The sequence below is a fragment of the Podarcis tiliguerta genome (assembly GCF_965153285.1).
Source record: "Podarcis tiliguerta genome assembly, chromosome: 14".
Taxonomy (NCBI): Eukaryota; Metazoa; Chordata; class Lepidosauria; order Squamata; family Lacertidae; genus Podarcis; species Podarcis tiliguerta.
Window position 1 is genome coordinate 52037454 of NC_139547.1, and position 25303 is coordinate 52062756.

The 25303-nt window shown below is 50.4% G+C and overlaps 1 protein-coding gene across 1 annotated transcript in view; it reads right to left on the bottom strand.

Moving 5' to 3' along the window:
* The window catches only part of RADIL (Rap associating with DIL domain), an 82248-nt gene extending 61994 nt beyond the window's left edge, over positions 1-20254 (bottom strand). Inside the window, exon 1 of the mRNA XM_083413353.1 lies at positions 20040-20254. The gene's annotated coding sequence lies outside the window, so the exon portion shown is untranslated. The remainder of the gene's footprint in view (positions 1-20039) is intronic.
* Positions 20255-25303: the final 5049 nt, after the last annotated feature.

Sequence of the window (25303 nt, forward strand, 5' to 3'; positions counted from 1 at the left end):
ACCTCCTCCATCTTGGCTTGTGCGAAGGGGTCCTCCTGCAGCGCTCGACGTACAGCATCCAGGTCCACGGTTGCTGAAGCGCACGCCCACGCTTTCGGTGCGAAGATGTGCTTGGCCGCTGCTGGTGCCGCCTCTTCGAGGTATTGCGGCTTTCTGGACAGTGCATCCGCCATGATGTTGTTGTCGCCTGGGATGTACTCTATCCTGAAGTCGAAATCCGCAAAGAACTCCGCCCATCGTATGTGCCTCTGGTTCAGGAACCTTGCCGTGCGCCAGTACTCCAGGTTCTTATGGTCCGTGCGGACCTGCACTGTGTGTTTGGCTCCGATGAGGAAGTGCCGCCACGCCTTGAATGCTGCATGAATGGCCAGCAACTCCCTGTCCCAGATGGTGTAGTTCTGCTCTGACTTGCTGAGCTTCCTGGAGTAGAAGGCACACGGTCTCCAGTCCCCATGCGGGTCTTGCTGCAACAGCACTGCTCCCACGGCTCTGTCTGAGGCGTCCGTTTCAACCCTCATCGGTCTGCTGGGATTCACATGCAGTAGCTGCTCTTCGGACGAGAAGAGACGCTTGAGTTTTTGAAAGGACTGCTCCGCTTGCTCCGTCCAGATGAACTTCTTCTTCTTGGAGCTGAGCGTGTCGGTAATGGCCGCTGTCTGCATCGCGAACCCCTTGATGAACTTGCGGTAAAAGTTGGCGAAACCGACAAACGCTGGACCTCCTTCCGATTGCGCGGGCTCTTCCAGTCCAACACTGCACGAACCTTGGCGCTGTCCATGGCGAGCCCCTTGTCCGACAACTTGTAGCCCAGGAAATCTACCTCCTTCATGTCGAACTGGCACTTCTCCAGCTTGGCGTACAGCCTATGCTCCTGCAGTCTCTGCAGAACTGCCTTGACGTCTCCCTCGTGGGTCTCCTCTGATTCTGAGAATATCAGGATGTCGTCCAGGAAGCAGACGCATTTCTTATAGAGGAGACCCGCCAGTACGTGATGCATGAAGGCTTGAAAACAGTGGGAGCCATTTTGTAATCCAAAGGGCATAACTCTGTATTCATAGGTGCCCAGGGGCGTGAACATGGCCGTCTTCCACTCGTCGCCCTCCCGTATGCGAATCAGGTTGTACGCCCCTCGCAGATCCAACTTTGTGAAAACGCGTCCTTTCCTCACCGTTGCGAGCAGTTCGTCTATTTTGGGCATGGGAAAGGCCGTGGGCTTGGTTTTTGAGTTCAAAATTCTATAGTCTACCACAAGCCTTTTTTGGGGCGTGTCCTTCTTCTTCACAAAGAATACAGGACTGCCCCCCACTGCCTTCGACTCCTGGATGAAACCGCGCTTCAAGTTGAGGTCTATGAACTCCCTGAGTTCCTGTAGCTCGTCTTCAGACATGGAATACAGTTTCCCGGTTGGCAGCGTCGCCCCTGGCAGGAGGTCAATCTTGCAGTCATAGGGCCTGTGGGGAGGCAGCTTGTCCGCTTCTTTCTCGCAGAAAACCTCCAAAAACGCTGCGTACTTGAGTGGCACTGCTTGCAGCGTGCCTAATTGTAGCTGCGGGTCATCCTCTTCCCCTTCCGGGCTAGGCAGAATGCAATGTTCCGCACAATAGGATGAGCCGAAGGTCAGTTGGCGCTGGTACCACGCCAATGCTGGGCTGTGCCTGTGCAGCCAACTCATGCCCAATACTACAGGCGTGTCCGACAGTTGGGTGACATTGAAGCTGATGACTTCTCGGTGATTCCCAATTTGCATTACCATCGGAGGCGTTTGCTGCACCACCTGCCCCCCCAGCAATTCCCTGCCATCCACCGTGACAACCTTCAGAGGCAGCGTGGCTGGCAGTAGTGCTATGTTGTGTTGTTGAATGAAATCCAGTCCTATGAAGTCTGCGTTGCTGCCAGAGTCAATGGTAATCGGCACTTCCATAGTGAGTCCATTGGGTAGTTGGAGCGATGCTGTGAGCTGCACCACTGGTTTGGGCGGGAGGGGGTCTGTGGGCTGCAAAATTTCTGGGGATTGCTTCACTGACTTGTCTGGCTGGACCCCAGTGCCTCTTCCTCCAGCCAGACTCTGTCGTTTCCCTGCTGTGGTTCTCTCTGCTGAGTTGCGTCTGTTACTGTTGCTGAGGCTGCAGTGTGCTTGTGGAGCCTCTGGGGACACTCTTTCGCCATGGGCTGAGCACTGTCGCAGATGTAGCACTTCCTGTTCCCTCTAGGAGGCTTCGCTTTGACTGCTCCCGGTGTTAGGGCTCTGGTAGCTGACTGAGCCCTGGCGCCTCCAATCTCCATCGGTTCCTCTCCCCCTCCTTGCGGAGGAGTGGATTGCGCACGCGCTGCATCCTTGGGAAAGAGGGGAGGTGCTCTCGCTGGCGTACGTCCCCAACGTCCTTCTTCTCTGTTCCATGGACGTTCTTCCAGACGCACCCCAATTTCCAGCGCCCGCTGGACCACCTGCTGAGTGCTCTTTGGCCTCTCCCCCCTTGCAATCTCATCTTTCACATTTGCATTCAAGCCTTCCCAAAAAAGGTCTCTGACGGGAGCAGAATCCTTCTCCCATCCCAGCGCATGGACTAATCCAAAAAAGCGAGAATGGTACTGCCTCACACTGGCTCTACCTTGTTTGAGCCCATGTATGTCTTTTCTGGCGATATCGATGTCTATCTTTGATAAAAAACACGAATCCATCGCTTTAATGAAAGCATTCGCATTTTGGAGCGCCGGATCCTTATCTCTCCACAGATTGCGCAGCCACGTTTTAGCTTCCCCATGCAAATGGGACAAGATAAACCCCACTTTCTCTTGCTCATCTCTAAAGTCTTTATCCAGCAGTTCCAGCGCAAACAGCAGGTCTGCTCGGAAGTTAGGGTACTGCTGTAAACTCCCATCGAAGTGAGATACAAGGCTGCCTCCTCTTCTCCCCAGCCCGATCCCCTCTGATTTGGGTCCCGGTTGCCCCTGCTTAGCAAGCACTTCCAACCTGGCTTGGAGATCCCTGTAGGCGGCAGCTGCTTCCTCCTCCCTTTTCCTGGATGCAAGTACCTCCGCGTTGAGTTGTGTCACTGCATTTTGCAGGTCTGCTAGTTGCTGTTCTGTAGTCATCTTGCCTGACTTTTGTGAGCTCGCGAAGCACCAATCCTCTTCCCTCGCTGCGTCCACTCACGTTACGAGGTTCTTGGTGCAAAACTTTTCTTGAGATGGAGCTTACTGTCAGAGCTGGCTCCAGGTCCCAGCTCACAGAGGACCAACGCTAGCCGGTAGTAATGTACAAAAGTCTTTATTGAAGTACAGTTTCCATTTTCAAGCCGGAGCGCCCCAGCTCTACGTCTAGGGTTTAGATTGGCGAAGCTCCATCTGAATCTCCGCCCCCTGTACACCAGTTTAAGATTCTAGCCTTACTCCACCTCTTCCGTCTCTCCTTTCTCCTCTGGGTCCTGCTACCCCCCGGGGTCCCTTCCTTCCTGGATTCCTCTGACGCTGATGCTGACCCCCCTGACTCCTCCCGCTCTTTTCGGCGGGCTTTGGGACCTGGCTCCCTATCCGGGCTGCCAACTGCGCCGCCCTCCTGTACATTTGAACTTGGCGCGCGCGCCCAGCCTTCAACCTTCCTCTCGACTGTTTCCTCGCTCCCCGATGGAGGCGTGGCCAATCCTGACTCATGTCCTCCCGCTGGCAGTGCGCCGCCTGATCCCGATGCCTGGGACTCCTCCCCCCTACTGCACTCTGGTGTGGACGCTGGTACTGATTCCCTACGGCTGCTCTCTGAGTCCCCTCTGGCCCCTTCTTCCTGGGGTGCCCCCCTAGGCACCCCCCTTGCTCTGACCATGGGAGCCCCTTTCTGTGAATCTTCCGATTCGCTGGAAAGACTCAGAGACCTCGGACCGCTGTCATCGCTAACATTTCCTTCGGACTCCTCCCCCTCGCTCTCCATTTCCTCCCTTTCTTGTGCCTCTGCTCCTGAACCCCTGACAACATCATTATTATCCACTTCACCACATTGGCTATTCAGAGCCTATTGACTTCCTTCCCTCCCACCTCTTGGCCTTCAAAATTACCGTAACCTTTATATCACAGCATTTTATATATTGTCCAGTTCTAATGAAACTCATCACAAAATACCTCAAAATTTAAATAAATATAGAAAGGTAAAAAAATTCTCATTACAAGTCTTCAGATAACCCTACTAGTCCAGTGCTAATCCCAGTACATTCCTGAGCACAATTCAAAGTGTTCGTGCTGACATTGAAAGCCATAAACGGCCTCGGTCCAGTATATCTGAAGGAGTGTCTCCACCTCCATCGTTCTGCCCGGATACTGAGGTCCAGCGCCGAGGGCCTTCTGGCAGTTCCCTCCCTGCGAGAAGCCAAGTTACAAGGAACTAGGCAGAGGGCCTTCTTGGTAGTGGCACCTGCCCTGTGTAATGCCCTCCCACCAGATGTCAAGGAAATAAACAACTATCTGACTTTTAGAAGACATCTGAAGGCAGCCCTGTTTAGGGAAGCTTTTAGTATTTGGTGAATCATTGTATTTTAATATTTTGCTGGAAGCCGCCCAAAGTGGCTGGGGAAACCAGTGGGTGAGGTATAAATATTATTATTATTATTATTATTATTATTATACCTGAACAGCCGTCCAAATGAGGGTTGCAATTACTTGGAGGAACAGTGACATCAGATGTCAAGGAATAAACAACTATCTGACTTTTAGAAGACATCTGAAGGGAAGTTTTTAAAGTTTTATGTTTTATTCTGCTTATTCTGTTTTCAATACTCTGTTGGGAGTCACCCAGAGTGGTTGGGGAAACCCAGCTGGATGGGCAGGGTATAAATATTATTATTATTATTATTATTATTATGAGTCAGTATGGTGTAGTGGTTAAGAGCGGTAGACTCGTAATCTGGTGAACCGGGTTCACTTCCCCTCTCCTCCACATGCAGCTGCTGGGTGACCTTGGGCCAGTCACACTTCTCTGAAGTCTCTCAGCCTCACTCGCCTCACAGAGAGTTTGTTGTGGGAGAGGAAGGGAAAGGAGATTGTGAGCCGCTTTGAGACTCCTGAAGGGCAGTGAAAAGCGGGATATCAAATCCAAACTCTTCTTCTTCTTCTTCTTCTTCTTCTTCTTCTTCTTCTTCTTCTTCTTATCGTGAACATGCAAACCAAGCTCCATTCTGATTCCTCCGTCTGCAGCAGAGCTATCGCACTGCCCTGTTGGTTTTGGAAGTTGTCTTTCTGTTTGGGAGGGGTCGCGACTTTCTTAGGCCAGCCTTGAAACTCATATTCTCAATGTAACCTCAGAAGAGCAACTCCTGCGTGCCAGATGGACTCGGCATCCGTTCAAGCGAGTGAGCAGCGTCTCCTGCAACTCTTTGGGAGCCAAGAGCAGAGGGGTGGAGTCCGAATTTCTGGACGGGTCGATGAATCAGTGTACAGTATGCAACCCATCCGGGACTCCTATGAAATTATTTCCTCCCGTCAGGAATGCTTGGCCCAACTGAGCAGAGTATCTCTAGCTGGGTGGCTGGGAAAGAAAGAGACAATTTTTTGAGCATCCCAACTTAGAGGCTCTTCCTTTCTCTCCTTCACGTATTAACGCTGGATACATGCTCTGTGGCATATCTAACAAAGAAGAATCAGTGTGATTTAGATTTAGGTTGATGAGGCCCTCAGCTACTGAAGGTAATGGGGCCCTTTATATGTCCAGCTGTCCTTTGTCAACAACAAATTGCCGCTGTTTTTTGTGTTGAATACAGTGATACCTCGGGTTGTGAATGCGGCTAACCCAGAAGTGCATAGTTCCAGGTTCGCTGTGCGCGCAGGCACAAAAGCACTCTGCACACTTTGCTCATGCTCAGAAGCGCTCTATTGCACCACACATGTGCACAGAAGCGGTGCCTCTAGATACAGACTTTTTGAGGTAAGTATGGACCCCCGAGACGAATTAAGTTCGTATCTGGAGAGTCCACTGTATATGCTATGTGGTAATTTATGGACCTCATAGGTATCTCAAGCCATTTGCGCATGTTGCCCTGCAACCAGTCCATGCAGAATGTAGGCACCCTATATATAGAAAGGAGCAAACCAGTGATATTTTAGGGAGCAGGCTAGCAGGCGGGGCCCGTGACTTACATCACAGGAGCCTACACAACGCAAAACACTGTTGCTGTATGTAGATTTTATTTTATTTGTATTTTTATCTTATATTTTGGAAATGCACATCCAGGGGTTTTTTTCTTTAATTTTTTTTTGGCCCCCCAAGAGAGTGGGGCCCTAAGCTATAGCTTGTTTAGCTTATACGTAAATCTGGCACTGGGGTGGAATCAATTCACGCTGCCCAGGGTAACCGGGAGCCCTTCAGACGCTGTTGGAGTCTAGTTCTGGCTAGCTCGGCCAACGGTCAGGGATGGATATCTGTACCCCTCCTTATCCCTGGGGCAGCCCTACAACTAAAGACAAGGCGTGCTGGGGAGTAGGGGAAAGGATCGCTTCACAACATCTCACCAACCCTTACAACAATCCTGCAAAGCAGGCCAGCGCTGTTATCAGCCCATTGCAGAAGCTAGGAGCTGAGAATGGAGACGTGCGGCTTGTTTAAGGCTGCTTGGCGCATTTGCGGGACAGCAAAGGTTTGAACTTAAATCCAGTCAACGTATGGCTCAGTGGTATATAGTCCTGCTCTGTTCTGACTTTTTTTTTTTTGAAGTAATTCCCCCCCCCAAAAAAAAATATAATCATACCACAAAAACCATTCTGAGTCCAAATGTCAAGAATACTCTGAATCATCCCTTCCATGGGCCCTATTAATCCTGTTTTCAACTGCATATCACGGGGTGCCCAGATTTGAGGAAGTGAACATGCGTGAGGGCCGATCAAAGTCGCTGAGCTTTTTTTAGGATTTGACCCCAAGAAATAAACTGCCACAGGGGCCAGATGAAACCAGCCAGGGGCTGGATTAGGCCCCCGAAAGGGACTTTGGACATGCCTGCCATATCACTACAAATTTTCTCTTTCTAAATTATCCATACATACTGTTACATTACTAGTGTGTTTAAAATCCTACCAGTGTTTTAACCTGCTTACAATAATCTTGTATATACATTACAAACTTTTCCCATTCTTTTTTTAGAGATCTCTTCTTCTTGATTCCTGAGCTTCCCAGTTAGTTTTGCCATTTCGGCGTAGTCCATCATCTGCTCTGTTCTGCCTCGGTCAGACCACACCTGGAGTCCTGTGTCCGGTTCTGGGTGCCACAATTTAAGATGGATGTCGACAAACCGGAAGGTGTTCAGAGGAGGGGAGGCCAAGATGATCGAGGGTGGGGAAACCAAGCCTGATGAGGAATGGTTGAGGGAATTGGGTACATTCAGCCAGGGAAAGAGGAGACTGAGAGGAGATGACTTGCCTGCAGGGCGGCTTGTTCAGGCGGGCATCATGCCCACCCACTGGCCCCCAGAAGCCTACGCAGAAAGAAATGAGGCCCTCAACCTGAAGAAGCTTCCTTCATGCCTTGATATATATCTCCAGAGCCGCGGTTCTCAACCTGTGGGTCCCCAGATGTTGTTGGACTACAACTCCCATCATCCCTGAGCTCTGGCCTTGCTAGCTAGGGGTGATGGGAGTTGTGGTTCAACAACATATGGGGACCCACAGGTTGAGAAAGGCTGATTTAGAGCATCACGGGCCAATTCTGTGCAAATCTGAGCCCTCTTTTTGGCACTGCAGGCAGCTTGGCTGGGCAAGAACCCAGAAAAACCCCATTCGAGGAACCGCCTTTAGCGTAAGGTTACCAGAATTTTTTTCAAAGAATCCGGGGAAGTTGGAATGGATGGATCTTGTCAGGGGACTGATTTGTAAATCTGGGGACTGTCCCCAGGAAACGGGGACGTCTGGTCACCTTACTTTAGCAGCTGGGTCAGCCCAGATGCCTGGTGGGGATCTACCGGGTGCCTCTCCCTCCTGCTGCTTAAAAGGCTCTTTGCCTCCTCCGTCACCTGAGCCAGGGACCCTCCTCCTCCTCCTTTCATGCTATCAGAAACAGCTTTACTACTTTAGCCCTGGAAAAGCTCCAAAGGCAGCCTTCCCTGCGCGACTAAGAGGCAAGGTCACCTTCTAACCCAGTAATGCTTTCTATTCTAAGCGCTGCGATGGGACGTCATCTGCCGTGGCTTCGCTGGCTCCCGTCCCACTTTGCGTCCCAGTCTCTCCGGGGCCCTCAGCCCAGCAGCGACCTCTTTCCCTCCTTCCCTTGTCACCCCAAGAAATCTTCAGAGGGCAGCTGCCACCTGGATGCTGCCAGATTTCAGCTGCCAGCCAGCATGCCTTGCCGTCACGGGAGTTGTAGCACAGGGCGCTAGCCCGGTGCAGAAGGGCTGTAGCTCAACGGCAGAGCTATATGTGGAAGGACCCAGGTTCAACCACGCAGGCATCTCCAGGTAGGGCTCAGAGAGAGTCCCTGTGTGAAACCCAGGAGAACTGCTGCCAGTCAGTGCATGCGATATGAGCCAGGTGGAGCCAATGGTCTGGCTCTCTCTTAAGAAGAGCAGCTGTATCCATTTTGCTTTTTACTCAGCAGAGGGGCTGTCTGGGCAGACCTGCAAGCAGCGCTGGAAATCCATCCGTCCTTCAACCAGCAGGACTCAAAGTCCCCTCGTTCTTCTGACATGCCTGCAAATACAGGGAGCTGTCGTCTCTTATCAAGTCAGGCCACTGCTCCATACTGTCGACACTGGCAGATAGCAGTTCTCCAGGATTTCGGACAAGGGAGTCTCTCCCGATTCTACCAGGAGATACCATCGCTTGCCCAGCCTGCCTCTAAGCTATGATCCTGCTCCAATTGCTAGTCCCAGACCCTCCAAGCTTCCCTATTTTCCTTGGACAGCCCTGGATTTACAGAAACCCGGAATGTCCCGCTTTTCCTTACGACATCCCTATTTTCATCGGAGAAACGTTGGAGGGTATGGAGCAGGCATAGGCAAACTCGGCCCTCCCGATGTTTTGGGACTACAACTCCCATTATCCCTAGCTAACAGGACCAGTGGTCAGGGATGATGGGAATTGTAGTCCCAAAACATCTGGAGGGCCGAGTTTGCCTATGCCTGATGGAGATATGCAACCCCCGAGCCAAGGAGATACAGTGGTACCTCTGGATACGAACGGGGTCCGTTCCGGAGCCCTGTTCGCATCCTGAAGTAAATGCAACCTGCGCCTGCGGGTCGCAATTCGCCACTACCGCGCATGCGCATGATGTCATTTTGACCGTCTGCGCATGCGCGAGCGGTGAAACCCGGAAGTAACGTGTTCTGGATCCGGCCCAATTGCCTTCTAAATCTGGCCTGTGGACGGTTCGGGAATCAGTGTGTTTTTATATGAGTAGAATGTGTCCTTTTATTTAAAATGCATCTCTGGGTTATTTGTGGGGAATAGGAATTCATTCCTTATTTTTTTCTTTCCAAAATACAGTGGTACCTCAGGATGCAAACGGGATCCGTTCTGGAGCCCTGTTCGCATCCTGAAGCGAACGCAACCCACGACTGTGCGTCTGCGTGTGTGTGGGTAGCGATTTGCTGATTCTGCGTATGCGTGTGACATCATTTTGACCATCTGCGCATGTGCGAGCAGCGAAACCCTGAAGTAATGCATTCCGTTACTTCCGGGTTGCCGCGGAGCGCAGTCCGAAAGTGCTCAACCCGAAGCAACTTCAATCCGAGGTATGACTGTACATAACTATACAACCTTTAGAAGACGTCTGAAGGCAGGCCTATATAGGCAAGATTTTTAATCCTCAATGTTTTATTGTATGTTGGAAGTCGCCCAGATGGGCAGGGTATAAATAATAAAATTATTGCTGTTATTATTATGGAATAGGACTTCCCTATTTTCAGAAACACTGGAGGGTTTGTAGTCTGTTCCACCGCCCCACCCTGAGCAAAACCTGCAATGCTGGTGTGAGCCATGCAAACGAACGAATGGGGTGGGTTTTAATTTTCTTAAATTTTTGCATTTGGAGTAAGTTGGGTCTTTCCTCTTTGCCCCTCCATATTTTCCCTTTCTCCTTTGCATATTGCCAGCTCTGGGCGCTGGGGGCAAGAGGATAGGGATTGATTGGCACAACTTTGGTCCCCTCAGAGGCCTTCAGCCGAGAGCTCAGAGAGGGGCGGAGAAGAGCCTTCCAGCACCCGAAATGTGGGAGAGAGGAGGGTGCCAAAACTGCAAAGAAAATGTGCAGGGATTTGGGGCAGAGAGAGGGTGCAAAGCAAAGCTTCCCTTTGAGCAGCTCAGGTTAGGTGCCCAGCTTTTCTCCCTCCCCAAGGTGGGCATTGCACTGCAGCACCCAGCAAAAGCACTTGGCGCCAGGCTCTCCGCACTGCCTGCTTCTCGGGATCTCCTTCGGCGCATCGCCTCCCTGGCAGCGAAGCTCGGGGGACACGTGGCAAACGGCAGAACTGAAAACATCTCAGCTGCAAGCAAGCGACACGGTTAGCTTCCTGCAGGCTGGTGCGATTCCGAGCCAAGGGTGGTACACATGGAAAGTGGAGCGAGGCGCGAGGGAGGGTTTGTTCCCCGGCTGGTTTTGCAATGAAGTCTCGGTAGCGGAAATTTCTCGGACCTCTTTCGGCAAACGGCTCCCCTTAAACGGCCAGCTGAGCGCTAGGCGACGAAGGCCTCAAGAGAGCAGTTGGTTCGGTGATGCAAAAACATCAAGAGAGCGGGTTGCGGATAGCCTCTGAGAGGCCCAGGAAATTCCAGCTAGGGGCAGCTTTCCCCGTTTAATTTGCAGCCTGGTCAATTAAAGACAGACTGAGCGGACAAGATCAATGGTGGCTCCAACCAGTGCCGGATTTATGTCTAAGCTAAACAAGCTATAGCTTAGGGCCCCACTCTCTTGGGGGCCCCAAAAGATTTAAAAGAAAAAACCTGGATGTACATTTCCAAAATACAGTCATACCACGGGATAAATGTGCTTCAAGTTAAGTATTTTTGGGTTGCGCTCCGCGGTGACCCGGAAGTAACAGAGTGCATTACTTCCGGGTTTCGCCCCGCGCGCATGCGCAGACGGTCAAAGTGACGTCACGCGCATGCGCAGAAGCGACAAAACGCAACCAGCGCATACGCAGACGTGCGGACGCGGGTTGCGTTCACTTTAGGATGCGAACGGGGCTCCAGAACGGATCCCGTTCGCATCCCGAGGTACCACTGTATAAGATAAAAAACAAATAAAATAAAACCTACATACAGCAACAGTGTTTTGTGTTGTGTAGGCTCCTGTGATGTAAGTCACGGGCCCCACCTGCTCACTTGCTCTCTCAAATATCACTGGTTTGCTCCTTTCTATATATAGGGTGCTTACATTCTGCATGGACTGGTTGCATGGCAACCACAAATGGCCGAGGGAGCCGGCGTACAGCTTCCGGGTCATGTGGCCAGCATGACTAAGCCGCTTCTGGCGAACCAGAGCAGCACACGGAAACGCCGTTTACCTTCCCGCTGGAGTGGTGCCTATTTATCTACTAGCACTTGACGTGCTTTCGAACTGCTAGGTTGGCAGGAGCAGGGACCGAGCAACGGGAGCTCACCCCATCGCAGGATTTAGAATCATAGAATCATAGAATCATAGAGTTGGAAGAGACCACAAGGGTCATCGAGTCCAACCCCCTGCCAAGCAGGAAACACCATCAGAGCACTCCTGACATATGGTTGTCAAGCCTCTGCTTAAAGACCTCCAAAGAAGGAGACTCCACCACACTCCTTGGCAGCAAATTCCACTGTCGAACAGCTCTTACTGTCAGGAAGTTCTTCCTAATGTTTAGGTGGAATCTTCTTTCTTGTAGTTTGGATCCATTGCTCCGTGTCCGCTTCTCTGGAGCAGCAGAAAACAACCTTTCTCCCTCCTCTATGTGACATCCTTTTATATATTTGAACATGGCTATCATATCACCCCTTAACCTCCTCTTCTCCAGGCTAAACATGCCCAGCTCCCTTAGCCGATCCTCATAAGGCATTGTTTCCAGGCCTTTGACCATTTTGGTTGCCCTCCTCTGTACACGTTCCCGCCGACCTTCTGATCGGCAAGCCCTAGGCTCTGTGGTTTAGACCACAGCACCACCTGCATCCCTCATAAATCGAGAGTGGAGTCCCTAAGACAGTTGGATGGCGCCTTCTACGCCTCCTTCCAGCAACGGCTGCAACCAGGCTAGTGCCAAATGTCTTGCACCGCTTTCTTTTGGAGCGCATTGGCAAGGCCGGGGGGGGGGGGTGTCTCGTCAGCTGGGCATCCCAGGACTTCCATGCACACTGCCCAGGTTTGCACCCAGGGAGGTCAGTTTCTAATGCAGCGGTTTGACTTCACCCCCAGAGGCGCACTCCATTGTCAGACAAATGACAACAACGACACTTGCTTTTTTCTTACTGTAAACCGCCGCGAGGTTTCTTTCTTACACAGTCCAGCGGCATTGAAACCTCATGCAATAAATAAATAAATTTCCAGTCACCTGCAAGCCTTCAATCCTGATATGGGCACATAGCAACCTGAAAATATTTTCCTTCCTTTTCCTTCCTTTGCCTGAAATGTAACATTGGCTCCTTAAAAAATCACGCAGTGCATAGGAATTGAAACTGCTTCCCCAGGAAGGGGGTTGGGGGGACAGAAGCAGCGATGCAGGTTTTTGCTCTTAATCCAACAGAAAAAGACTCTGTGGCATTTGCTAGTGTTCCTGGCGCTAACACAGAGGTCTCAATGGGATGCCTAATGACGGTTTTATTACAGCAATAATGACTTTGTCGTAATTAGCTGATCACACAGAGCTCTGGAAAGAGAAACTCCCCAAGCAGCTCAGTTACCTGGTGCTTCTCCGGGTTTTCTCCCTACGGCCGCAGAACATATTGCAAACATTTCCCAGGGAAACCCAGGCAGCCTCAGCAGGGCAAGAATGCTAAAGGGGGTGAAACAGCATATTGGGAGCAGAGGGTCCCATATCCCCCCCTCCATCCTTGCCCCCCTCAGTCTTCTGGAAGCCCTCAAAAACAGAAAGACAAAGAAATTGAGGGAAAACCACTAAGGTTGCTGCCTGAGTTGGGCAGAAATTCAGCTGGTGAAGAAGCTTCACCTATTGAATATCTGCCTTGTCGTAACACCAAACTTTTTTTAAAAAGCCTTCCTTTTGCGTACAGTGGGAGCTGCACGGACCTTAATTCTCACACACAATCCTTCCTTACCATTTTGATATAAGACCCTTTGGGGGGTGTAAATATAAATATATGGGTGGGTGGGCGCGTGGGAATCTAGCCCACAGGAGTCCAGTTGACCACTGCTGCCTGGTTTTAGATCCCACAAATGGCAAAACAGCCTCGTTCGTGGCCCCGTCCACTTGGGAACTGGCCCGGCTTCTGCCACCAGGCCTGGCTTGGTCACCAACAGCAACCAGATGGGCCTTGACTGGCCAGCCAGCTATTTTTTTCCTGGCTACACTTTCTGAGGGAATGGAAAACCCGAGGCAGGCTCTTCCCGTCAGCTGCTGAGCTGGTCGCCTCTGTACACAGCAACCCTTTAAACAGAAGAACCTAAGGAGAACCGGCAGGATCAGGCCAGTGGCCCATCTGGGCCAGCATCCCATTCTCACAAGGGCCAACCGGATGCCCATCATGGGAAGCCCGGAAGCAGGATTGTGTGAAGGATGGTAGAGGCAGAGCAGAGCCCTCTCCTCAATGAATTTGTCCTCTTTTAAAGCCATCCGAGGCAATGGCCGTCCCTGCCTCCTGCAGAAGGGGGTTCCACAGTTTACACTTCCTCTACATGCAGCCGCTGGGAGAGATCATCAGGGGTTGGGCTGGGTGTTCATCAGTATGCGGATGATACCCAGCTTTACCTCTCACTTAAATCAGAACCAGTGAAGGCGGTGAAGGTCCTGTGTGAGATCTGGAGGCGGTTGGAGGATGGATGGAGGCTAACAGATTGAGGCTGAATCCTGATAAGACAGAAGTACTGTTCTTGGGGGACAGGAGGCAGGCGGGTATGGAGGTCCTGAATGGGGTAACTGTGACCCTGAAGGGCCAGGTGCGCAGCCTGGGAGTCATTTTGGACTCACAGCTGTCCATGGAGGAGCAGGTCAATTCTGTGTCCAGGGCAGCTGTTTACCAGCTCCATCTGGTATGCAGGATGAGACCCTCCCTGTCCGCTGACTGTCTCGCCAGAGTGGTGCATGCTCTGATTATCTCCCGCTTGGACTACTGCAATGCGCTCTACTTGGGGGTACCTTTGAAAGTTATCCGGAAGCTGCAATTAATTCAGAATGTGGCAGCTAGACTGCTGACTGGGGGCGGCTGCCGAGACCACATAACACCAGTTTTGAAAGACCTACATTGGCTCCCAGTACATTTCCGAGCACAATTCAAAGTGTTGGTGCTGACCTTGAAAGCCCGAAATGGCCTCGGTTCAGGATACCTGAAGGAGCTTCTCCACCCCCATCGTTCTACCCGGACACTGAGGTCCAGCTCCGAGGGCCTTCTGGCGGTTCCCTCCCTGTGAGAAGCCAAGTTACAGGCAACCAGGCAGAGGGCCTTCTCGGTGGTGGCACCTGCCCTGTGGAATGCCCTCCCACCAGATGTCAAAGAGAAGAACAACTATCAGACTTTTAGAAGAAATCTGAAGGCAGCCCTCTTTAGGGAAGCTTTTAATGTTTAACAGACTACTGTATTTTAATACTTTGTTGGAAGCCGCCCAGAGTGGCTGGGGAAACCCAACCAGATGGGCGTGGTACAAATAATAAATTCTATTCTAATTCTATTCTATTTCTTGTATCCGTCCCGAATCTTCCAGTTCTCAGCCTCATCGGATGCCCATTCAAAGCACATCCTTTCCCTCAAAGAATTCTGGGGGCTGTAGTTCACACCTCGCAGAGCTACCGTCCCCCAGCCACTCAAGTAGAACCCTGGCATGCCCAACTGGAATGTTACCTCCCTCCTGGTTGATCGTTTGGGAGCTTCAAAAGCTTTCTTCTGCCTGAACATCACAGCAACTGATGCCAACAAACATCGGCACACTTAGGGATCCACAGAGTCTTCGCAGCTTGCGTACCAGACCTCAGCAACTCAGCATTTTGGCTAATCTACTTTATTTACATATAAACACACGCGGAGCACTGCAACATGGCTCCCTCTCTCTCTAGCATCAGACAGCAAAGAGAAAAAGAGCAAAGGACAATAGTCCCACTTCACGGAACACAGTAACACAAACATCCTGTCTCCGTCACTTCCCATTTTGTGGAGTGAAAACATACACCGTCATGTGAAAGACAACAATCCCATGACTGCAGACACGGAGCAGGAATTCTAACAGTTCACACTTCACAGAGCTACCATTGCCGACAACCCTTATAAAACCACAGAATAATCGTAGAGCTGGAGGAGACACTGGGGGGTCATCCATTCCACCCCCCTGCAATGCAGGAATCTCAGCTGAAGCATCCATGGCAGGCATCCATGAAGAAACTCCAGTTCCCAGGATTCCCTGGGAGAGAAAATGTGTTTGCAAACCGCACGCCGCTTTGTGTGTGGTTTTCCTCCCTGTTGCGCCTCGCAAGGATGCTTCCTCCCTGGGCTCTCTCCCTTCTCCTCCCCTGCGTGTCCATTTCTGCTCCACTGCCAAGGAGCTCCTTTTGCGCACTGGCGCATCCCCTGATTCCCACACCTCTCTGCCCGTCTCCATTTCAGCATCTCTGCGTCCAGGTCGCCAGCTCACCTTTCCGGTCCGTCTGCCTCGACGGACGTCTCAAGGTCAGCCTGTGCTGCAGGTCCTGCACAGCCATCGGAGAGGCTGCTTTCTGCAGAGTCAGAACATTGCACCATCGGGCTCAGTGCCGTCCACACAGGTCGGCAGCAGCTCTCTAGAGTTTGAGAGAGAACCCTCTCCCAGAGATGTCAGCGGGGACTGAACCAGGAATATTCTGCATGGGCCTTCCCCCAAATATCTCCCGCTAACCCCCCACCTATCCAGCTGCAAACATCACTCCTGGGCTAGCAGGCCCCGCTTCCGATGCCCCACACAACAGCTGGTTCTGCCTGTGTGCACCTGCTCTATTAGCATGGCTTTTAGGCAGGCATCTGTGGCCACGTTGGCACGATGCATTGAAACAAAACAGCCCCACTTCAAACAGTCCCCAGGAGTCCTGGGATGTCTCTTGAGGATTGTAGCTGGGACAGCACCATCCCCTCCCAGTGCTACAGTTCCCAGAATGGTTTAAGAATCGTGTCCTCCTCCGCACAAGGTGCCGAGCCTAGGGAGCGCAAAATAATAATAATAATAATAATAATAATATTAATAATAATAATAATACAATGGACGCTCAGGTTGTGAATGTGATCCATGCGGGAGGCACATTCACAACCCGCAGCATTCGCAACCCACAGCGCCGCGTCTGCGCATGCACAGGTTGCGATTCAGTGCTTCTGAGCATGCGCAAAGCGCGATTTAGTGCTTCTGTGCATGCACGACTGCTGAAACCTGGAAGTAACCCGTTCCTGTACTTCTGGGTTTTGGCGCGTCCGTAACCTGAAAAAACGCAACCTGAAGCATCTGTAACCCAAGGTATGACTGTAACAACAACAATACCTATATTTATACGGGTTTTTACTCAGAGTTTGGCCCCGGTCAGACGGGCGATTGAGTTACTGCAGCTAGAACATAGAGTACTTGAGAGCCAGCGCAGAACAGAAACTGAGAGGGCCCCCAATAAATATTTAGGATGTCAAGTTTTGTCCTCGCTCAGGGCGCCATATTACCAAAGTCCGCCCCTGTCCCCTGGGACCTGGGATCCCATCCAGGGCACCCATGCTGCTGTTAGTACGGTATCATTCTTGATTTGATCCCCAATCCTAAAGTTCCATGACAGGTTGCAGCATTAAAACACCTTAGAACAACTCAGCGGTGGACTCTAAGCCTCTTCTCCTTCCCCGGAGGTTTTCAAGCAGAGGTTAGATGGACACCCGTCAGCTGTGGTCCCGGGCACTGCAGGGGGTTGGAATGGATGACCTCCAGGGTCCCTTTCAACTTGACAATTACATGATTCCATAACGTGATGGCCTGGGACTTGGGCTTGGACTTGGAGCCAGAGGAGTCTCAGTCCGCACCGGATCCTCTGCCTCAGGCAACAGCTGAACCGAGTCTGGGGCCTGATCCTGAAGAGTCCCAGTCTGCACAGGTTCCCCTGCAACAAGCACCAGCTGGGCTGAGTCAGGGGCCTGATCCTGCCCTGGCTCCAGATGTGGGGATGACCTCATTGCCTCCAGCTGGGCCATCACTTACAGCTGCTCCACTACCAGTTAGGTCAGGGGAGGCTGAGGTGGCCTCTGGGTCTAGTAACCCACCGACGTCTCCCAAGATGCAGAGACTCAGGTCTGAGAGAAGGAGAGACCTGAGTACTCGCAGGAGGAGTGCTCGCCTTCAGGTGAGGCAGGGAGGTGAGTCACCAGGGGATCAGGACCGGCTGTTACCCCATCAGAGATAAAAGGCTGTCAGCCCTGCCCCAGGTTGCGGGAGCAACATTGCTGTTTGCCAGAACCTTCCTGAGATCCTGTGCCTGTCCTTGCCTGGTTTCCTGCCTTGGCCCTGTCGGACTGAACCCTCACAGAACCCTTGGATTCGGGACCGGACCTGGACCGTGTTACTTGGGTTACCCCCGGGCCCAGCACACACAAACTTCCAACTGTAAAAATAAGGTGGGTCCTAAAGACATAAAGAAGGTCCTAATACCATAAAGAAGGCTGATTTCCGAAGAATTGACGCTTTTGAATTCTGGTGCTGGAGGAGACTCTTGAGAGTCCCATGGGCTGCAAGAAGATCAAACCTCTCCATTCTGAAGGAAATCAGCCCTGAGTGCTCACTGGAAGGACAGATCCTGAAGCTGAGGCTCCAAGACTTTGGCCACCTCACAAGAAGAGAAGACTCCCTGGAAAAGACCCTGATGTTGGGAAAGATGGAGGGCACAAGGAGAAGGGGATGACAGAGGATGAGATGGTGGGACAGTGTTCTCGAAGCTACGAACATGAAGCTGACCAAACTGCGGGTGGCAGTGGAAGACAGGAGTGCCTGGTGTGCTCTGGACCAGGGGGTCACGAAGAGTAGGACACGACTGAACGACTAAACAACAACAACAACAAAGACATAAACTTTGAGTGTCCAAAGCCGTGGGCCAAACTCTCTCTGCCAGGGCAGCTCTCAGCTATGCATCTGTTACAGAGTCCAGACCTTTCGCAAGTCAGCTGCGCTTGCAAGCTCCCCTTTGGAGCCACTCTGTCCGAAATGCTTCTATTAGCCGCTTAATTAATCCGGGGTAACGACCAACTTTGGGTCCTAGCCTCACAAATCTGTTGCTTTTCGTGGATGGAGGAAAATTTTCTCCTGGCGCCGCTTGCCATGGAGGAAGAGGAGGAGAAGAGGGCTCTCGAGGGCCACATAGTCAGACCAGCTCTCCTCTGCCTCCACAGTCAGAGGCAGAAATGCTCCTGAGCACCAGTTCCTGGAAGCTGCAGGATGGGAGAAGAGGTCACATGTGCCCGGATCCGGCTTGCTGCAGGTTTCCCTGAAGAGGCACCTGGTTGGCTACTGAGAGGACAGGATGCTGGACTACTTGGGCCACGGACCTGATCCGGTGGCCAGCCTCTTTTTACAGAGCCTCCAGCTCCAGAGGCAGTCTATCCACATTCCTGCATCATTGGGAGTATTGGGCCACTGGCCTGATCCTGCAGCCAGCCTCTGAAGGCAGCCCTGTTTAGGGAAGCTTTTAAGGTTTGATGCATTACTGTATTTTAATATTTTGTTGGAAGCTGCCCAGAGCGGCTGGGGAAGCCCAGCCAGATGGGCAGCATATAAATATTATTATTATTATTATTTATTATTTTCTTATGTCCTTGTTCCTTCCTGGCCACATCAGGGCCATGAAAGTGCACTATCTTTTTTTAAAAACCCGCGTTCAGCGATCTCAAGGGCACGGATCCTGACCAGGGCTGGATTTAGGTTTGATGAGGCCCCAAGCTACTGAAGGTAATGGGGCCCTTGATATGTCCAGCTGTCCTTTGTCAACAACAAATTGCCGCTGTTTTTTTGTGTTGACTATATGCTATATGGCAATTTATGGACCTAATAGGTATCGCATGCACATAACAAAACATCTATTTTATCATAAAATACATATTTTATGTAGGCACCCTATATATAGAAATGAGCAAACCAGGGATATTTGAGGGAGCAGGCTAACAGGCGGTGCGCATGACTTACATTATAGGAGCCTACACAACACAAAACACTGTTGCTGTAGGCAGGTTTTATTTTATGTTTTTCATCTTATATTTTGGAAATGTACATCCAGTTTTTTCCACTTTAATTTTTTTTTGGGGGGGGGGGGCCAAGAGAGTGGGGCCCTAAGCTAGAGGTTTAGCTTATACAGTAGTACCTCGGGTTAAGAACTTCGTTCTGGAGGTCCGTTGTTAACCTGAAACTGTTCTTAACCTGAAGCACCACTTTAGCTAATGGGGCCTCCTGCTGCCGCTGCGCGATTTCTGTTCTCACCCTGAAGCAAAGTTCTTAAGGCGAGGTACTATTTCTGGGTTAGCGAAGTCTGTAACCTGAAGCGTCTGTAACCAGAGGTAGCACTGTACTAAATCCGGCACTGATCCTGACCCCTTCCCTTCCCAGTCCCTGGCTGGGATCTCGGGATCCGCGCTGGCACTGCAACCCGACCGTGCGCGCTCGTGTGTTTGCGGGCGCCGCGAACTCCGTCTCTATGTCAACCTGTCCCACTTTCTGGCTCCGCCGCTTGGCACGTCCGCGGAGCCCAAATTCGTTTGCACCCACTGCTCGGAACAGTTTTTCTCTCTTTTGGGGGGCGAGGAGGGGAACCCCTCCTTGGAATCCCCCCCCGCGCCCCTCTCCCTTTCCTCCCCAAATTGCGCTCAGGCAGCAACAACCACCTCCATCCCCCGCTTCGCCCTTGCGCTTCCCGGCGCCACTCCGGTGCCACCTTCTAGAGCGCATCCCGAAGTGCCCCGATCCAGCCACTCACCTCCCGCGACGTCCTCCTCCGTGCGGCGCCCGGGGCATCGTGGGCGTCGGGCGCCCAGGCAGCCGGCTGCTGGAAGTCTCCGGAGGAGGCGGCGGCGGCGGCGAGTCCGGCCGAGGCTCCTTCGCCCTCCCGCTCCGAGCGCACGTCCCGGCCGCCGGGGCGGAGATGAGCCCCGAGCAGAGGCGGCAGCCGAGCGGGTCGCGGCGCCGCCACGTGGCGGATGGGCGGAAGAGCCGGGCGGAGAAGCCAGGATTAAGAACAGCTGGGTTTTTTTATGGGGGTACTCTCAGATACGCAGTACCTGCCCACAAAATGTTTTAAATGTGGCATTTACTGAAACAACTTCATAGTGAGTACCGGTACCGTTTTTTTCTTTCTTTAATTTTATTTTGGCAAAGTAATAATCATACACACACAAAAAAAAAGAATAAAAAAAGTTCTAGTTACAGGTAAAGCAGAGACATCACCTTGCCAACAAAGTTCCATATTGTTAAAGCTATGGTTTTCCCCAGTACAGTGGTACCTCGGGTTCAGTACTTAATTCGTTCCGGAGGTCTGTACTTAACCTGAAACTGGTCTTAACTTGAAGCACCACTTTAGCTAATGGGGCCTCCTGCTGCTGCCACGCCACCGGAGCCCGATTTCTGTTCTTATCCTGAAGCACTATTTCTGGGTTAGCGGAGTCTGTAACCTGAAGTGTATGTAACCTGAAGCATATGTAACCCGAGGTACCACTGTAGTGATGTATGGAAGTGAGAGCTGGACCATAAAGAAGGCTGATTGCTGAAGAATTGATGCTTTTGAATTATGGTGCTGGAGGAGACTCTTGAGAGTCCCATGGACAGCAAGAAGATCAAACCTCTCCATTCTGAAGAAAATCAGCCCTGAGTGCTCACTGGAAGGACAGATCCTGAAGCTGAGGCTCCAAGACTTTGGCCACCTCATGAGAAGAGAAGACTCCCTGGAAAAGACCCTGATGTTGGAAAGATGGAGGGCACAAGGAGAAGGAGACAACAGAGGACGAGATGGTGGGACAGTGTTCTCAAAGCTACCAGCATGAATCTGACCAAACTGCGGGTGGCAGTGGAAGACAGGAGTGCCGGGAGTGCTCTGGTCCATGGGGTCATGAAAAGTTGGACACAACTAAACAATTCAACAACAACAGCCATGTTAGTCTGCCGTAGTAAAAAATAATAAAAAAAAATCCTTCCAGTGGCACCTTAGAGACCAACTAAGTTTGTTATTGGTATGAGCTTTTGTGTGCATGCACACTTCTTCAGTTACAAAGAAGTATCTGAAGAAAATACGTATCTGAAGAAGTGTGCATGCACACAAAAGCTCATACCAATAACAAACTTAGTTGGTCTCTAAGGTGCTGCTGGAATGATTATTTTTTATTTTGTTAAGAATAAAAATGTGTACCCCCCCCCCAGACCATTCCATTGTAACTATCCAACCCAGTTCCGGATTTGCGTATAAGCTAAACAAGCTATAACTTAGGGCCCCACTCTCTTGCCCCCCCCCCCAATTAAAGGAACAAAAACCTGGATGTACATTTCCAAAATATAAGATAAAAAACAAATAAAATTAAACCTACACACAGCAACAGTGTTTTGTGTTGTGGAGGCTCCTATGATGTAAGTCATGGCTCTGCCTACTAGCCTGCTTCCTAAAATATCACTGCTTTGCTCATTTCTATTTCACTATTAATATACTTCTCCTTAATTGTATTTCAGTTCAACAATTACAGTGGTACCTCTGGTCACAGACGCTTCAGGTTACAGACTCCGCTAACCCAGAAATAGTACCTCGCCTTAAGAACTTTGCTTCAGGATGAGAACAGAAATTGTGCTCTGGCGGCACGGCAGCAGCAGGAGGCCCCATTTGCTAAAGTGGTGCTTCAGGTTAAGAAGAGTTTCAGGTTAAGTACAGACCTCGGAACGAATTAAGTACTTAACCCGAAGTACCACTGTACTTTGATAAAATGTAAATGGTGCCTAGGCCTAAGTGCTCTTTCTGTGGGCATCCTATGAAGCTTAGCACTAGAAGATTTAGGGCAGATAAGAGAAAGCCCTTCTTCATGCAGTGCACAGATGAACTGTGGAACTCACTTCCACAGGAGGCAGGGATAGTCGCCAACTTGGATGGTGTGGGATTTAATCCACTGGGAGCAGTCAAGTACAACATTCCTTGTTTTCCTAGAATGGATATGCAAGGGGATGACTGGTCCAGCCAGTCGAAACTTCCTGTTTCCTCCTGGCCTGGAGCATCCTTCCTCTTGCATGTGACCAGTGGTGGGAATGACCTTACCTGTGCAGGTAACAAAAGCACAATAGACGCAGCACACCCTCTCTCTTTCACTTCTCCATCGTTGGAGCAGCTTTTAGCGAGAATTGCTCTTTCGGCTTCCAGCCAAGAGAGGACACTGAGATTATCCCCATATGGGATAGATCCACATGTATATACTTTGTAACTAAGTCTGCCTTAGTGAACTGATGATGTAAGTAAACTACTTTTATATACAGTGCTACCTCAGGATGCAAACGGGATCCGTTCCGGAGCCCCGTTCGCACCCTGAACAGAACGTAAGATGTGACTGCATGTCTGCGCATGCGCGGGTCGCGTTTTGCTGCTTCCGTGCATGCGTGTGATGTCATTTTGACTGTCTGGACATGTGAGAGCAGCAAAACCCGGAAGTAACGTGCTCCGTTACTTCCGGGCCGCTGCGGAGCGCAACCTGAAAATACTTATCCTGAAGCATATTTATCCCGAGGTATGACTGTACTTTACACAAGATTGTGGTGTGTTTATTCTTTTAAGAGGGATATAAGGGAACTTACCAGGAACTTAATAGTGAGAGGCTTACACAAGCCTGCAACCAGCTATCTGCTGTGCATTTAAAAGGGGAATGTGAAACTCTGCTAAGTAAAGGAACTTGCTAGCGCAAATTAGGAAGGATATTAATAAACAATATATCCTCTCCTGCCTCCCTGAACTTTCCCACAGATTGCTTTAAAAGAAGATTAAACAGATTCATGGAGGACCCGAGGCAATTCATGGCTACGAGTCACAATAGCTGTGCTCTGCCCCCACAGCCAGAGGCAACAACACTTCTGAGCACCAGTCGCTGGAAACCACAGGAGGAGAGAGGGATCTCGCACTCGGGTCCTGCTTGATGGTTTCCCATTGGGGCACCTGGTTGGCCACTGTGAGAACAGGATGCTGGACTCGATGGGCCATGGGCCTGATCTGGCAGACTCTTCTTAGGTTCTTACTTTGCCATCGCTTGATAAGTCTCCCAGGACCCCGTCATGGGGTGCAGAATTCAAGTGGTAGGTTGGTGCGTCTAGAGATGCAAATTAGCATATGCAAATGTGATGCAAATCTGCTCTCCTTTGTGGCAATGCAGAAGCAGCGCCCTACCACTGGCCTGATCTATTATGGCAGCAGGATTGTGTAATAAACGAAAATCTGCCCTTATTCCCTTCTGGGGGACACAAGAGCCCTTATAGAGTCCTTTGTAGGTTCTCCATTGGTCAGAGAAATGAACAGAGGCCAAGCAGAGAATATTGAGAAGCAAAGCAGCTCGTAAGCCTGATCTTTATTGAGCTGTTGCAACAGGGTGCTCCCCTCACATGCAGGAACGGAGGAGGACCCAGAACCCAGGTGTGCCCGCCCTTATATAGACATTTTAAATTGCCTGCCCTGGAGTCCAAGACCACCCGCAGACACATCATACCTACATCACAGAAAGGGCGCTCTACAGCAGAAATCTGAGTGCCTTGTTTATCTCCTGTCATTGTTTACCTCCTGTCTGGCAGGTTACCTCCTAATGCTTACTTGATCGGATACCCTGGGGAGCCTGGCCAGTCTTTTGTAGTGACAAATACAGGTCACAGGCTCACCCTATTCAGACACAGACATACCCTTAAGACAGGTTTTGTGAAGGAAAAGACAATGGGGAGGCGTTTCCATTTCCCTTTGACCTTGCAGAGAAAACCTTTGGTCAGTTTGGGAGCCAAACCGGCTCCAGGGCTGCCCTCCTGTGCTGCCTCAGACATGTGGCTCATACATTTATGTACGTGTTTGCCTGGCAAATCCATGAACATTTATTATATATAGAAGACCTTATTTTTTATTTCAATTGGATGAGAGGATGCAGATTTTTTATTTTATTTTTACACGGGTGAATTGTTTTAAAACATGACACACGTACACACACGCCCACACCCCATAGAGCCATTCCAGGGCGTTTTGCTGCCTGAGGCTGAGAAGCAAACAGCACACCAGTTCAGGGTTCATAGTCCTTGAGGCCAGATGAGGTATTTGAATACCTGAGGCAAATAAAAAAACCTTTAAAAAATGAATCAATTGCTTCTCTTTCTTGGCTCCCAAAACCAGCCACCTGAGGCCGCTGCCTCCCTCTGCCTTGCTGGACTAGACGCACAGAGGCTTCACCCAGTATTGCCTCCTCCAGGATTTCACCCTCTCTAGAATCACTGAATTGCAGAGTTTGAAGGGACCCCAGGGGTCATCTAGCCCAACCCCCCGTCCCTAAAATGGGGATTTCTTCAGTCCAGCTGTGGTGGTCGCTGTGGTTGATGGAAGCTGGAGTTCAAAACATCTGGAAGGTTGGGGAAAGTGGCTTTCACTGGTCACAAGCTTTGTTGCTTTTTTTAAATGCTTTATTAGTTTTGAAAATGTATAACATAAATAATCAAAAGATGTTAAAGACGAAATAAAAGGAAACCATCATTCTTTCCTTAACTGTTACTTGTTTTGTAAATCGTTTTATAGTTGAATTTAAGGTGACCTCCAGTCTTCCCATTATGTTCCTGTGACTGATTCCTTGAATACGCACCTAACTTTATTTTCTCCATGTTGTTCAACTTACTTTAAATTTTATAAGATTAGCCAATTCACACACAGAAACTCAATCGAAACCTGCCAACGGATCGATATTTTGACAATGTTCTTTTACATAGACTCTGTATATATCCCACTCTCTGATAATTTTTTCGTCTGCAACGTCACATAACCTTGCTGATATTTCGCCAATTCTGCATACTCTCTTAATTTATTTTGCCAGTCTGATTTAGCATCAGGCAAGGCCTCCTTCCACCTGCCTTGCCCCACCCTCCAGTCTCTGCTTCTCAATTTGTATTGTATTATTTTATGCATTTGCCGTTGTTTTATTGATTGTAGTTTCAAAATTATTTATTGTAATTGTTAAGAGTTTGTTTAATTTTTATATGCTGATATTA